Below are 11,088 nucleotides of genomic sequence, written 5' to 3'. Positions count from 1 at the left end.
TTTCAGCCGGCTGCAGGATTAAAAATCTTTAGTCAGCGACGCACTCGCTGCACCGTGGCGATGCATCGGTACTGCAGTAAAAACCCTAGTCACTTTGAACAGCTGCCACTGTACACGACAATGTGCCTGGCTAAGCCATCAAAACTACACTTTAGTCTGTATCTGCCTCAAAGCACAGAGAGTTCCAGAAATCCTCCCATTCACTCCAATGGAAAATACTCTGACTTCTGGGTAAAATCACAGAGGGACAGACATTTTTAAATCGCAACTGCGGCCACAATTTTCAATCCTCAAGCATAAAACGCACACCAGGTGCTCATTGAAGCCTTGGGATTCATAGAGTGAAGTTATTTTTGTGATAATCTTTATGGTTTTGGTGTAACAAGACTGTTAAGCTGGGGTGGAACTCAGCCTCACTCCAGCTCTTTGTGCTGATCAGTGGGGGTTCCTGCTTGTTCCATGAAAACTGCGCAGCTGCAGCAGATAAGGGTTTGAGCTCAGTAGCACTTTGACTTACAAGTCAAACTCTTAATGCTCACAACAGCTCTATGAATATTATTGATAAGTTCATTGCATTGTTGATTCCCCATAAGAGCAGGTGTAGACAATAAGCTTTTTTAAACTACCTGGTCTGTCTAATGGTTGAGGGGGTGTTTTTAAGGAATTAAGTCAACATTACAGCATGAAAAAATATATGCAAATTTATAGCACAAGGCATTGTGGGTAATGCACCATGACAGAACTTGGTGTAAATAGGAATGACCCTTGCAATGAACAATGAACAAATTCTGTACTGTATTAGGCTCTTCATGTTAGTTTAGGAGTCTAATCATTATGTTTAAATACAATATTTTTTTTTTGTATTATAAATATTTCTTAATCACAGAATGATCTTCTACTTTGTCCTTCTGCTTATATAGTAGAAAAAGCTTTATTGCATTATTTTGTTTTAAACTCTGCACATTTGGCTCAGGTTTAGACTTTCTACACTACCGCAACACACAGAAATACTTTAAGAGTCTTGCTTGCAAGCAAAGCCAATTAACTGATTGTCCAGTTAATCTTGCATTTATTTATAGGTAAAATAATTCACGTCTCAGCCACACAAATTAGACTGTGCAGAGAAGGAGCAGTTGCAACTGGTGCGCTCCATTTGTGGAAAGCAAGCCACAATTGCTTTTCACACATGCCCAAAGAATCACTGCTGATGGTCACTCCCACACACAATCGTCTCACTCACGGTGTACCACACAAACAAGAAGAAAATCAAAAGGAACACATTACAACTATAAATGAACAAGGTGCTAAATTAATTTGACCAAAGTTATAAAAATTTTTGAATCCTAACTTTAACTATAAGACTTTAAAATCAAAAAAACGGTTGTTTTACCCATAAGCCTTAGCGACTCAGGGCGGGACTAACTGCTGTGAGCCACTATAATGTGTTAAAATTGAAATTGCAATGATTGACCATGATTTTGTATGAAATATTTTCATTTGCTTTAGGTCCACCGTTTGTGTTATATTCACACACGCACACACACACACACACACACACACACCTCTCTCCATGTGGAGACGGCTCTTCAGCTACAATGAGTCCTCTTTGAACTACAGTATATACTGTGCTATACATTCAACTCATTAGCTAGTTTAAGTAATGTTTCAACTGATTAATTACAAATAGTTATTTAGATATAATATAGCAATATTTCTGCTTTCAACTGGTTTGTTTCTCAGCTTTTCCATTAGTGTGTATTACGTGAGCTAGAGTGCGTTATGTCACAGCTAGAGTGCGAGGGCACACTTTTTAAAGATAGAACTTCTGTCTTTAACTCGTCACTACAGAAACAGTTTGTACTCATCTCTATGCATATTATTGATTACTTCATTTAGCAAATACCTGCACTGGCCTTTTCCATATTCTTTCAAAATAAAAGCACCAATCCAAATTTTTAGCTTTAACAGGACTATTTCTGCTTTTGAATGGGTAATCGTGACTGGTTAATGTGACTGTTTTACAGTTTTCCTATTAAGCACTGTTATGGGAAAAATTGTCTGTTCCTTATTTCTATGTGTCTTCCTTATTTCTATGCAGTTATTATACGAGTTATGACTTATGTTCTGCAATTAATATCTTATGTTTTGTCTTACTGTATGCATTTGACATTTCACCTAGATTGTTCAATGGTTGTCTCTGCCTGATAGACTCTCAACTCTAGCTCCCAAACCCAAGGTCGGGGAGTTGTGTCTCTGTCTGTTGAGACTTGGTGCTCCTTTCTCACAGATAGTTGGACGTCAGCGATGCAGGTGTGAGAAAGTAAAAATCTTCACACACACTGCGACAGGGAGGAGATGGTGCATGTAATTTGATTGGGTTGGAAAGACATTCCACCCTAGTCAGACAGAGAAGCTAAAAGGCAGAAGCAACTTGAGGATCGTGGGCTCTTTGCATCACACCTTCGTGGTGTGTGCACTGATCTCCCCAGCTGGTTTTTGGTTTGTTGATGTGCACGATCAACATCCATGCTTTTTATTTGCTTTCCCCATTATTTTTATTTTCTTTATTATTTCAATAAATCGCACAAAAGGACAACACTCTCTCATCTGCTTCTTTGTGGAAAATTTCCACCACAGAAATTGGCGTTGTCGGCAGGACCCCGCGGCAGGTCGTCTGGACGGTGTGACCAGGGACGATAGTCCTGAGGACTAGGGTCGCTCAGCCTCCAAACCTCTACAGACATTCAGAGCTGGGAGGACTGCTCACCCGTCTGGATCGCCTCTGACGAGATCCACGAACTCAGATTCAAACTCAAATCCTAATTTGGCTCGGCTCGGTGAGAGAGATTCCTTTTGATTTGGGAAAAACAAAAGGATTGGAACTTTTATTTTTAATTTAGCTGAAACATTTCAATTGGTTGAAAAAAAAAGGGAAAGAAATCTTCTATTTGGTTGAAACACTAAATTTGAAAAAGGAAAATTAATTAGATCGAGAAAAAGAGAAAAAAAAAATCCCAATATTACATGTTCTTAATTAGGTGAAAGTCTGCTCTGGGTGGTGAGACGTCGGTTGCTAAGGGTTGGCTCGTGGAACCGAGCTTCCGTCTGTACTGAGGATACAGACATGTTTTTTTGATCTGTGCGTGGTCCACACGTGGGGGACTGAGTATAAAAGACGGCTTCTGAAAGAGGGAGTGCGTTCGCAGAGTGAAGTATTTTCAAGATACGAGGGACCCGGGCCTAGAGGGGCCTAACGTTGAGGAAATACTTCGGGAAAGGCTCTGTCGCCAGATCAGGTTGGTTCCCTTTTTACGGAGACGTCCGATAAAAAGGCATTTTGGGAAGGTTCCGGCCGGAACACACAAAAAATCTAAGGCAGGAAACCGCCGGACTCTGAAAGACGGGTTCGGGGCAATTTGAGTCTTCACCACCAGACAGAAACCGTACAAAACTAAAGGTAATTAAAAGTAAAAAGTAAATATGGTTATTAGTGCGTTTCATGTTTCCATGAGTGGGAAACTGGTTATGGGTTCAAAAGGAGAATCGCTTTGTGTAAGGACATACGCACCTTAAAAGAAAAATTAGAGACAAAAGAAAATACTTGAAAAAGCAAAACTATCAAAACTAAAGCCCTAAAAGAAACAAAAGATGAGAGTAACAGGAAAAAAGGAGATAACAACTCTGGGGAAGAATTGTTTGCACTCTGCCACAGACACACATACACACACACACACACACACACACACACACACACACACACACACACACACACGCACACGCACACACACACGTCATGTCAAGAGCAAATGCTCCCATTGTTTCTGCTCTCTATTCTAATGCAGAACTGAGCGCGATGAGGGTAAATCCGGATCTGGACTCCTTTCCCACCATCAGCAGAAGAACCGAAGGAGAAGAAGCGCCGACCAACAACCAGAACGGGGTGGAAGCTCTGACACCACAGCAGCTGGAGGACACAGACCACAGCATGGAGGCCTCACAGACTCCACAACGTCTGCAGCCATCACGTTCTGGGCTCATCAGATGAACCAGCTACTACAAGCGTGTGTGTCTGACACAGACATCTGCTTATGACTGTAATAGGTAATCAGCAAAGGAAAACAAGGACAGAGCAACAGCAGAGAAGACGTGCTCTGACACAGACACTGGTTGAAACAACAGGAGAGGCTTCAGACGTGATCGGCCCAATAGAGCTGCATGCGAGGATCCAGGAAAGGTCTGTCATCGAGGAACAACTGTCCCATTGAAAGGCTTCACCCGCTGGCGCTCACATCAGACTGATGGTTGGGGAAGGAGGAAGGTGACGGTTCCTTTTCACGTGACGTACAAGACGGTACCGCAAACACACACACATTCATACACGCAATGAAGAAACACGCTTACAGCTGATACACGCTCAAATTCATGTTCATGCTTATCTGCTCGCAATGAAGAATCGCTTTTTGCTTAAAAAAAATCCCACAGAGTGATTTTAAAATGATGACAAACAGCTAAATGACAACTGCTGCATGACTTTACAGTCTGATGGGTTCAAACTATTTTAACTTGCAACAAATTCAGTAATAAAATCCTCTACGTTTCTAAAAGGGTTTGTGCACAATATAGGTTTGTCTGGCCAGACTAGAAGACTATAGGAAACAAAACAGACGGTAGAAAAACAAAACAGACTGTAGAAAAAAAACAAAAAAACAGACTATAGGAAGACTGAGACTGACTGAAACAGACTATTAATGACTATTAAAGGGAAGACGACTATTAGAGAGAAGTAATAATAATTACTGTACGTACCAGACTATTAAAGAAAAACTTATTCTTTCACTGTCTTGTGCAACATCTGACAGCAAGACACCTTAACATTCATTTTTGCTTTCAAACTTGTGCCCAGTTAAATTTTTAGGAAGAGATCTCATGTAGTTTAGGTATTTAATTGATTTCCACTCCAGACGGAGTGCAGGTTACATCTACAGACATTCTAAATAATCCCTCTTTTGTTGCTGTTAACTTCAGCTCAGCTGTGCTCTTATCATTGGCTGCTGAGGGGGGGCTGTAACTGAGGCCCTCACACAGGCTGCATCACAGCTTGTTTATGATTTCACACACACACACTCAAACTGACCTCAACTTCATTCTTTTGGGATGAACACAGGTCTGCGCTTGCGATTTCTTTTACTAACGAACAAAAAAGATTTTTATTTTTATTCTACAGTTCCACACGTCCCTCTGTGAAAACATGATGGAGACAGATGCAGGACGTGGGTCCTTTCCTGAACAGATGTCAACGGGGTGGAGACTGGTGAACGACTTCCGACCCCATGTGACGTATTCACCTACTTTGCATACTTTTAGAAAACCTTTCTTTTATATTCTGCCTGTCATGTGCAGCAAACAGTGAACTGGGTACCTCCACACTCTAATGACACACATTACACGCTTTCGTTTTTATTTTTATTTCAGAGGACGCTCTGACCCAACACTCAGCCTTACAGGAAGCCCTGCTTCCCTGTGGCTCACACACAGACATGATGTAGGTTTGATCAGAGGATGTGAACCAGTGGTCATCACACCTAAATCTGACCACAAACCATGTAAACAACATCACCCTCTGGAAGAAGCCATAGATGGCGTTACTGCAGACACCACTAAGCTACTGAATCATTGGATGCTACAGGCCACAAAGAGAGCCTGTCTAAATTACAGTTTGTTCAGACAAAGGTTATTTTCTGGGTCATTGTAATTATAGCTGATGGCAAATCCATCTCACCCAACAGAGTTGAAGCAATTTGAAACCTGCCTAAACCGTGCACGTATAAACAGCTTATCTTTTCTAGGTTTTCGTTTTTATTGTAGGAACTTCATTCTTAACTTTAATGTCTTTGAGGCCCCACTCAGGGTTCTGATGCAGACATCTTCATCGTCCACTTCTTGTCTCACGTGGACGTCTGAGGCTGAACAACGTTCACCGACCTCATGCTTGCTCTTCAGTTGGCTCCTACCTTGGGTCTTCCTGATCTGACCCTATGCGACCTTTCACTCAAACAGTGGATGAGAGATCAGGTTGTACGACTTCTGTTCTTTGTCCTCATACTGTGTCTTTGATTCTTTTGGAAAACATCACATCTTTCTACAGCCCGATGGCTTAGATGCAACACCACCTTACTCAACATGCTGAACGTTACTATCAAGAGGCCGTCTTGAAGTCTGGCTCTTTGCTAAGACACTACTCTGCTCAGGCTGCAGAGTTGATCACATTGACTGAAGCTAGTAAACGAGCAGAAGGAGAGTCTGTTACCATCTACACGGACTCCACAGACGCTCTGTGGAAGCATAGGAAGCTTTGAAGTCTGATTGCAAACCTATCTTACATCATGATAAGGTTCTGCTTTGCTGGACGCTGTCCTGCTGCCTACAGCTAATGCTGTTTGTAACTGTCCAACATCAGTGACGACTTTGTTTCTGCCGACATGCAGCTGCAGACGCTGCTCCGAAGGTCGCTGCCCAACAACCCCTCCCTCTCCTGATCCTCGTTTCCTCTTGTTCCCTCTCCAACTCTCTCTATCCTTTCCTTCCTCATCTCCCTGTGCTTTAAACATTTTCTACCTCACAGGAACGCAGACTCTGGCTGACGCATGGTTCCACCTGTAGCCATGGAGTCTGGTTTGGGCCTGATGGCAGCCGTGCCGCCCAAACACCTTTTCCCCATAATTCAGATTTCCCAACAGGTGAAAGCAGGCGACAGGACCATTACACCATCCAACCAGGGCACTGGGTGATCGTTAAGGAGTTCAGGAGGAAGCACTGGGACTCCAAACGGTGGCGAGGCCACTTCCAGGTCCTTCTGACGACCCACACGGCTGTAAAGATCGCAGAGAGAGCGACTTGGATCCACTCCACTGCAAGAAGGTCCCGGATCCAACAGACGACCCTCCATCTACATCTACACCACACAAGAAAACCACCACTGACATAAAGAATTGAGAAGGACGACCCTCGCTGTGCTCACACACGCACTGAGGCGAGGCTGCGTTGACCGTTCAGCTAAAGGTGTGAGCCAAGCGCCGCCTGAAGCTGCACCGGTGAATCACACTATCAGACCATACATCTACACACACGCTCCTGAGAAAACACACACACGAGCAGCCTTGAGTTGCCGACGCTGGACAACGTGTAGACTCTTCACATCACGGGAGTGACAGTGACTCAGACGACATTGGGAGGAAACCTGGCGGTGATAACAAATCCCAAGTGTCTCTGTGATCAGCTGATCACAACCTGAAGAACCCCAACGAACAATCAATACTTCAACACACAGGTTGGAAACAATCTAACGCTACTGTTCAACAGGACGAAGCAGATTGTTACAAGACATCAATTGTAACCTCGTTGCGTTAGACATTTTATGTTACTCTGATTATTGCCTTGATCATATGATGTTTTCATGTAACTTTGCACACTACTTTTGAATGAGAAAATTTCACATAATTCACAACACTGAGTTTAAATATCCTAAAGTTGACTTGGTGTTTAATTTGCTCACAATCACTTTATTCACTGCTACAATTAGTTCTATCCTTCATCTACAGATGAAAGACAACACAAGCGGAAAAACGCATCATCATTCTGGTTAAATCCCTGAATCTCCTATTCGCTCTAGACGCAAATGTACAATTAAAGATCCGAAAGCATTAAATCTATCTTAAGAATATATGAAACAGAACCCCACCGGAAACCTATGGCTATCGTACATTAATTATCTTTATTACATTACAATTGAATGGCCGTAGACACGTTGTTAGCAGAGAAAAGAGGCGTTTGTGTTATGTTTGGAGAGGCATGTTGTACTTACATCCTGAATAACACTGATTCTAATGGTATTGTGGCGAAGGCGCTACACGGCCTTCAGAATCTCAGCTAACTCTGGTATAGGTTCTTCCTCTTGGAATTGGCTAGACGAAATGTCTGGAAAATGGAAATCTGTTCTCATGTCCGCAGCTGTTTCCTTTATCATTGAGATGGCTGTGATTCTCTTGTTTGGTTTTTGCGTTATCCCACTGGTTAGAGGTCTCATCATGCGTGCGACCTCAGCAACACTCTCGTATGAGATGACACAATGCACTATGTTCAAAAACCCCAACTCTAATTCACTTAATGACTTTGACAATGGTCTTAGGCTATCTGATCACAAAATATAATCTGATACAAATATGATTATGAGCTTATTTTCTTCACATGCCGATACAGAGGTTATTCTTGTTTAACTACCCACCAAAAACAGCTCCCAACCTTTTGTCCCTTAGTTACTTCCATTTTATGTGAAGGTGTATTTTGAATCTTGATGAGTTAATACCCTTATTGTTTCATTTGCAAGGATCTTTTATTATTACAGAATATGATGTTGACAATTTTTATTCCTTTATGGTTTGATTAATGTGTAATCAAAAGGGGGGAGTGTTATGGGAAAAATTGTCTGTTCCTTATTTCTATGTGTCTTCCTTATTTCTATGCAGTTATTATACGAGTTATGACTTATGTTCTGTAATTAATATCTTATGTTTTGTCTTACTGTATGCATTTGACATTTCACCTAGATTGTTCAATGGTTGTCTCTGCCTGATAGACTCTCAACTCTAGCTCCCAAACCCAAGGTCGGGGAGTTGTGTCTCTGTCTGTTGAGACTTGGTGCTCCTTTCTCACAGATAGTTGGACGTCAGCGATGCAGGTGTGAGAAAGTAAAAATCTTCACACACACTGCGACAGGGAGGAGATGGTGCATGTAATTTGATTGGGTTGGAAAGACATTCCACCCTAGTCAGACAGAGAAGCTAAAAGGCAGAAGCAACTTGAGGATCGTGGGCTCTTTGCATCACACCTTCGTGGTGTGTGCACTGATCTCCCCAGCTGGTTTTTGGTTTGTTGATGTGCACGATCAACATCCATGCTTTTTATTTGCTTTCCCCATTATTTTTATTTTCTTTATTATTTCAATAAATCGCACAAAAGGACAACACTCTCTCATCTGCTTCTTTGTGGAAAATTTCCACCACAGCACACACAGCTTCTCCACATCCTTTCAAAATAAAAGCCCCAATCCTGATTTTTAGCTAAAGATAGCAATATTTTTGCTTTCAACAGGTTTATTATGACTAGTTATTTAGACTAATATACTGCACACACAGCTTCTCCAAATCCTTTCAAAATAAAAGCCCCTTTCCAGATCTTTAGCTAAAAATGGCAATATTTCTGCGTTCAGCTGGTGTATTGTGACTAGATGATAAGACAATCTTAATGTTTAGAAATTACCTGCACAGGTGTCCTCAATCTCCTTTCAAAATAAAAGTACCAATCCAAATTTTTAGCTTTAATAGCATGAATTCTGTTTTTGACTGGTTAATTGTGACAAGTAATGAGACTATTTAGCTAGTTTAGCTATAAACACACACATCTCTAAATCATTTTAAAATAAAAGCATTAAAAGCATTTTTTTGCTTTTGAATGGTCAATTATGAATCGGCAATGAGTCTTTAAGTAATTACTGGTTTATTATTACTTGTTAATGAAACAATTTAAAAGTTACTCACACAAGCTTCCTGTAAACCATTTCAAAATAAGAGTACTAAAGTTTTAGTGCGACTAACTAAGCTCTAAACCTTTTTGATTTCTGCTTTTGACTGCTTTTTTTGTTATTTAGGACTACTTAACACTAGAACACCCAAAGGACGTACACTTTTACATATACCCCTAACAACGGCTGGGTGTTCATTTGTCCGGCACGCTCCAGCTGGCACCCTGCCAAGAGCCGCTTTTACATAAAAAGGGCCATCACCGACGCACTCTGTGGGGTGGAACGCATGGGCTCGCTGACCCTGCTGCTGCCTGCAAGGCAGAGCAGAGTTCCTACTCATGTTCCCATGAGTTTATGAGTGACAGCCACTGTTACAATGTTCCACCGCTATGTGCTTAGATTTACAACGTGAAAGGACGAGTATCATTGTTGCAGTCTCACCGAAGGAAGCAATAAAATACATCAACAATACAATAAGACAGTTTTGCTGCTTTGCTTATTTACAAAAAAACTGAAAGTTCACACATTCTTTCACTGTAACGTTACCAAAAATTACAGAAAAGATGACAGTACACCCATCTAGTTTTAACAAATGTGCCATTAAAAATATAAAATAAACCAAAAACTTTTGAAAGCGTTTCAGTTTTATATTCCGTTTATTTTGTTATTTCCCCTTTCACCTGTACCATAATAAGTCATTGCAGAGGTACAGCTATGTTCCCAAGAGGTTCACCAGCCGCTTTCGGCAGTGAGTCATAGACGGACGTTGTTATGCCCGCTTTCATGTAGACATGGAACTCTTCAAAGTTTTTTCAAATGTAGATTTTGTTAATTTTGTCATTCATATACAAAATGTAAATGCATATGCTAAAAATTACAAAAAAGATGACAGTACACCCATTATGTTTTAACAAATGTGCAATAAAAAATATAAACAGAAAACGCTTGACGAAAAAATATAAACAGAAAACGCAAATATTTCGTTATTACAAGTCATTGCAAAGCTACAGTCGTGTTCCTACGAAGTTCACCAGCCGCTTTCAGCGGTGAGACGCATAGACGTTGTTCTGCCCGCTTTCATGTAGACACAAAACTCGTCAAAGCAAAAGAGCTCAGTGCAGCATTTGCAATTACATGTATATTAATAACGAAATAAACGGAATGCAGAGTAAAATGCTTTGAAGAGTTTTGTGTCAACATAAAAGCAGCTGGTCAACTTTGTCAACATGTGGCATCAGTAAGTGGGGGAATAACGGCCCAGAGCAACAGGCTGTTGTACAGATGGAGCGGTTCGTTTTCGCTGATTTCAGTCGACTGTCAGTCACCTTTCTGATGCTGACCGCACACTTATCACACCCTCATCAGCCGACTGTCAGCAGCCCCCCTCCTTGGTCTGTCTGGGGAAGGTGTTAAAAATGTTAATGAGACCACCCCCATTTTAGCACCAAAGACGCAATTCCAGGGTAAAACCAAAAGGTGGAGCTTTAGTATCTGACCCGTAGAGTTAGGGT

The 11,088-nt window shown here is 41.4% G+C and overlaps 1 long non-coding RNA gene across 1 annotated transcript; it reads left to right on the top strand.

Moving 5' to 3' along the window:
* Positions 1–2,045: 2,045 nt before the first annotated feature.
* LOC129605032 (uncharacterized) lies at positions 2,046–9,025 on the top strand. The gene is made up of 2 exons (XR_008696501.1): positions 2,046–3,296; positions 3,843–9,025. It is a non-coding gene; the product is annotated as an uncharacterized LOC129605032 (long non-coding RNA).
* The last annotated feature ends 2,063 nt before the right edge of the window (positions 9,026–11,088 follow it).

The sequence above is a fragment of the Betta splendens genome, chromosome 13 (genome assembly GCF_900634795.4).
Source record: "Betta splendens chromosome 13, fBetSpl5.4, whole genome shotgun sequence".
NCBI lineage: Eukaryota > Metazoa > Chordata > Actinopteri > Anabantiformes > Osphronemidae > Betta > Betta splendens.
This window is presented reverse-complemented; position numbering and strand designations above follow the sequence as displayed.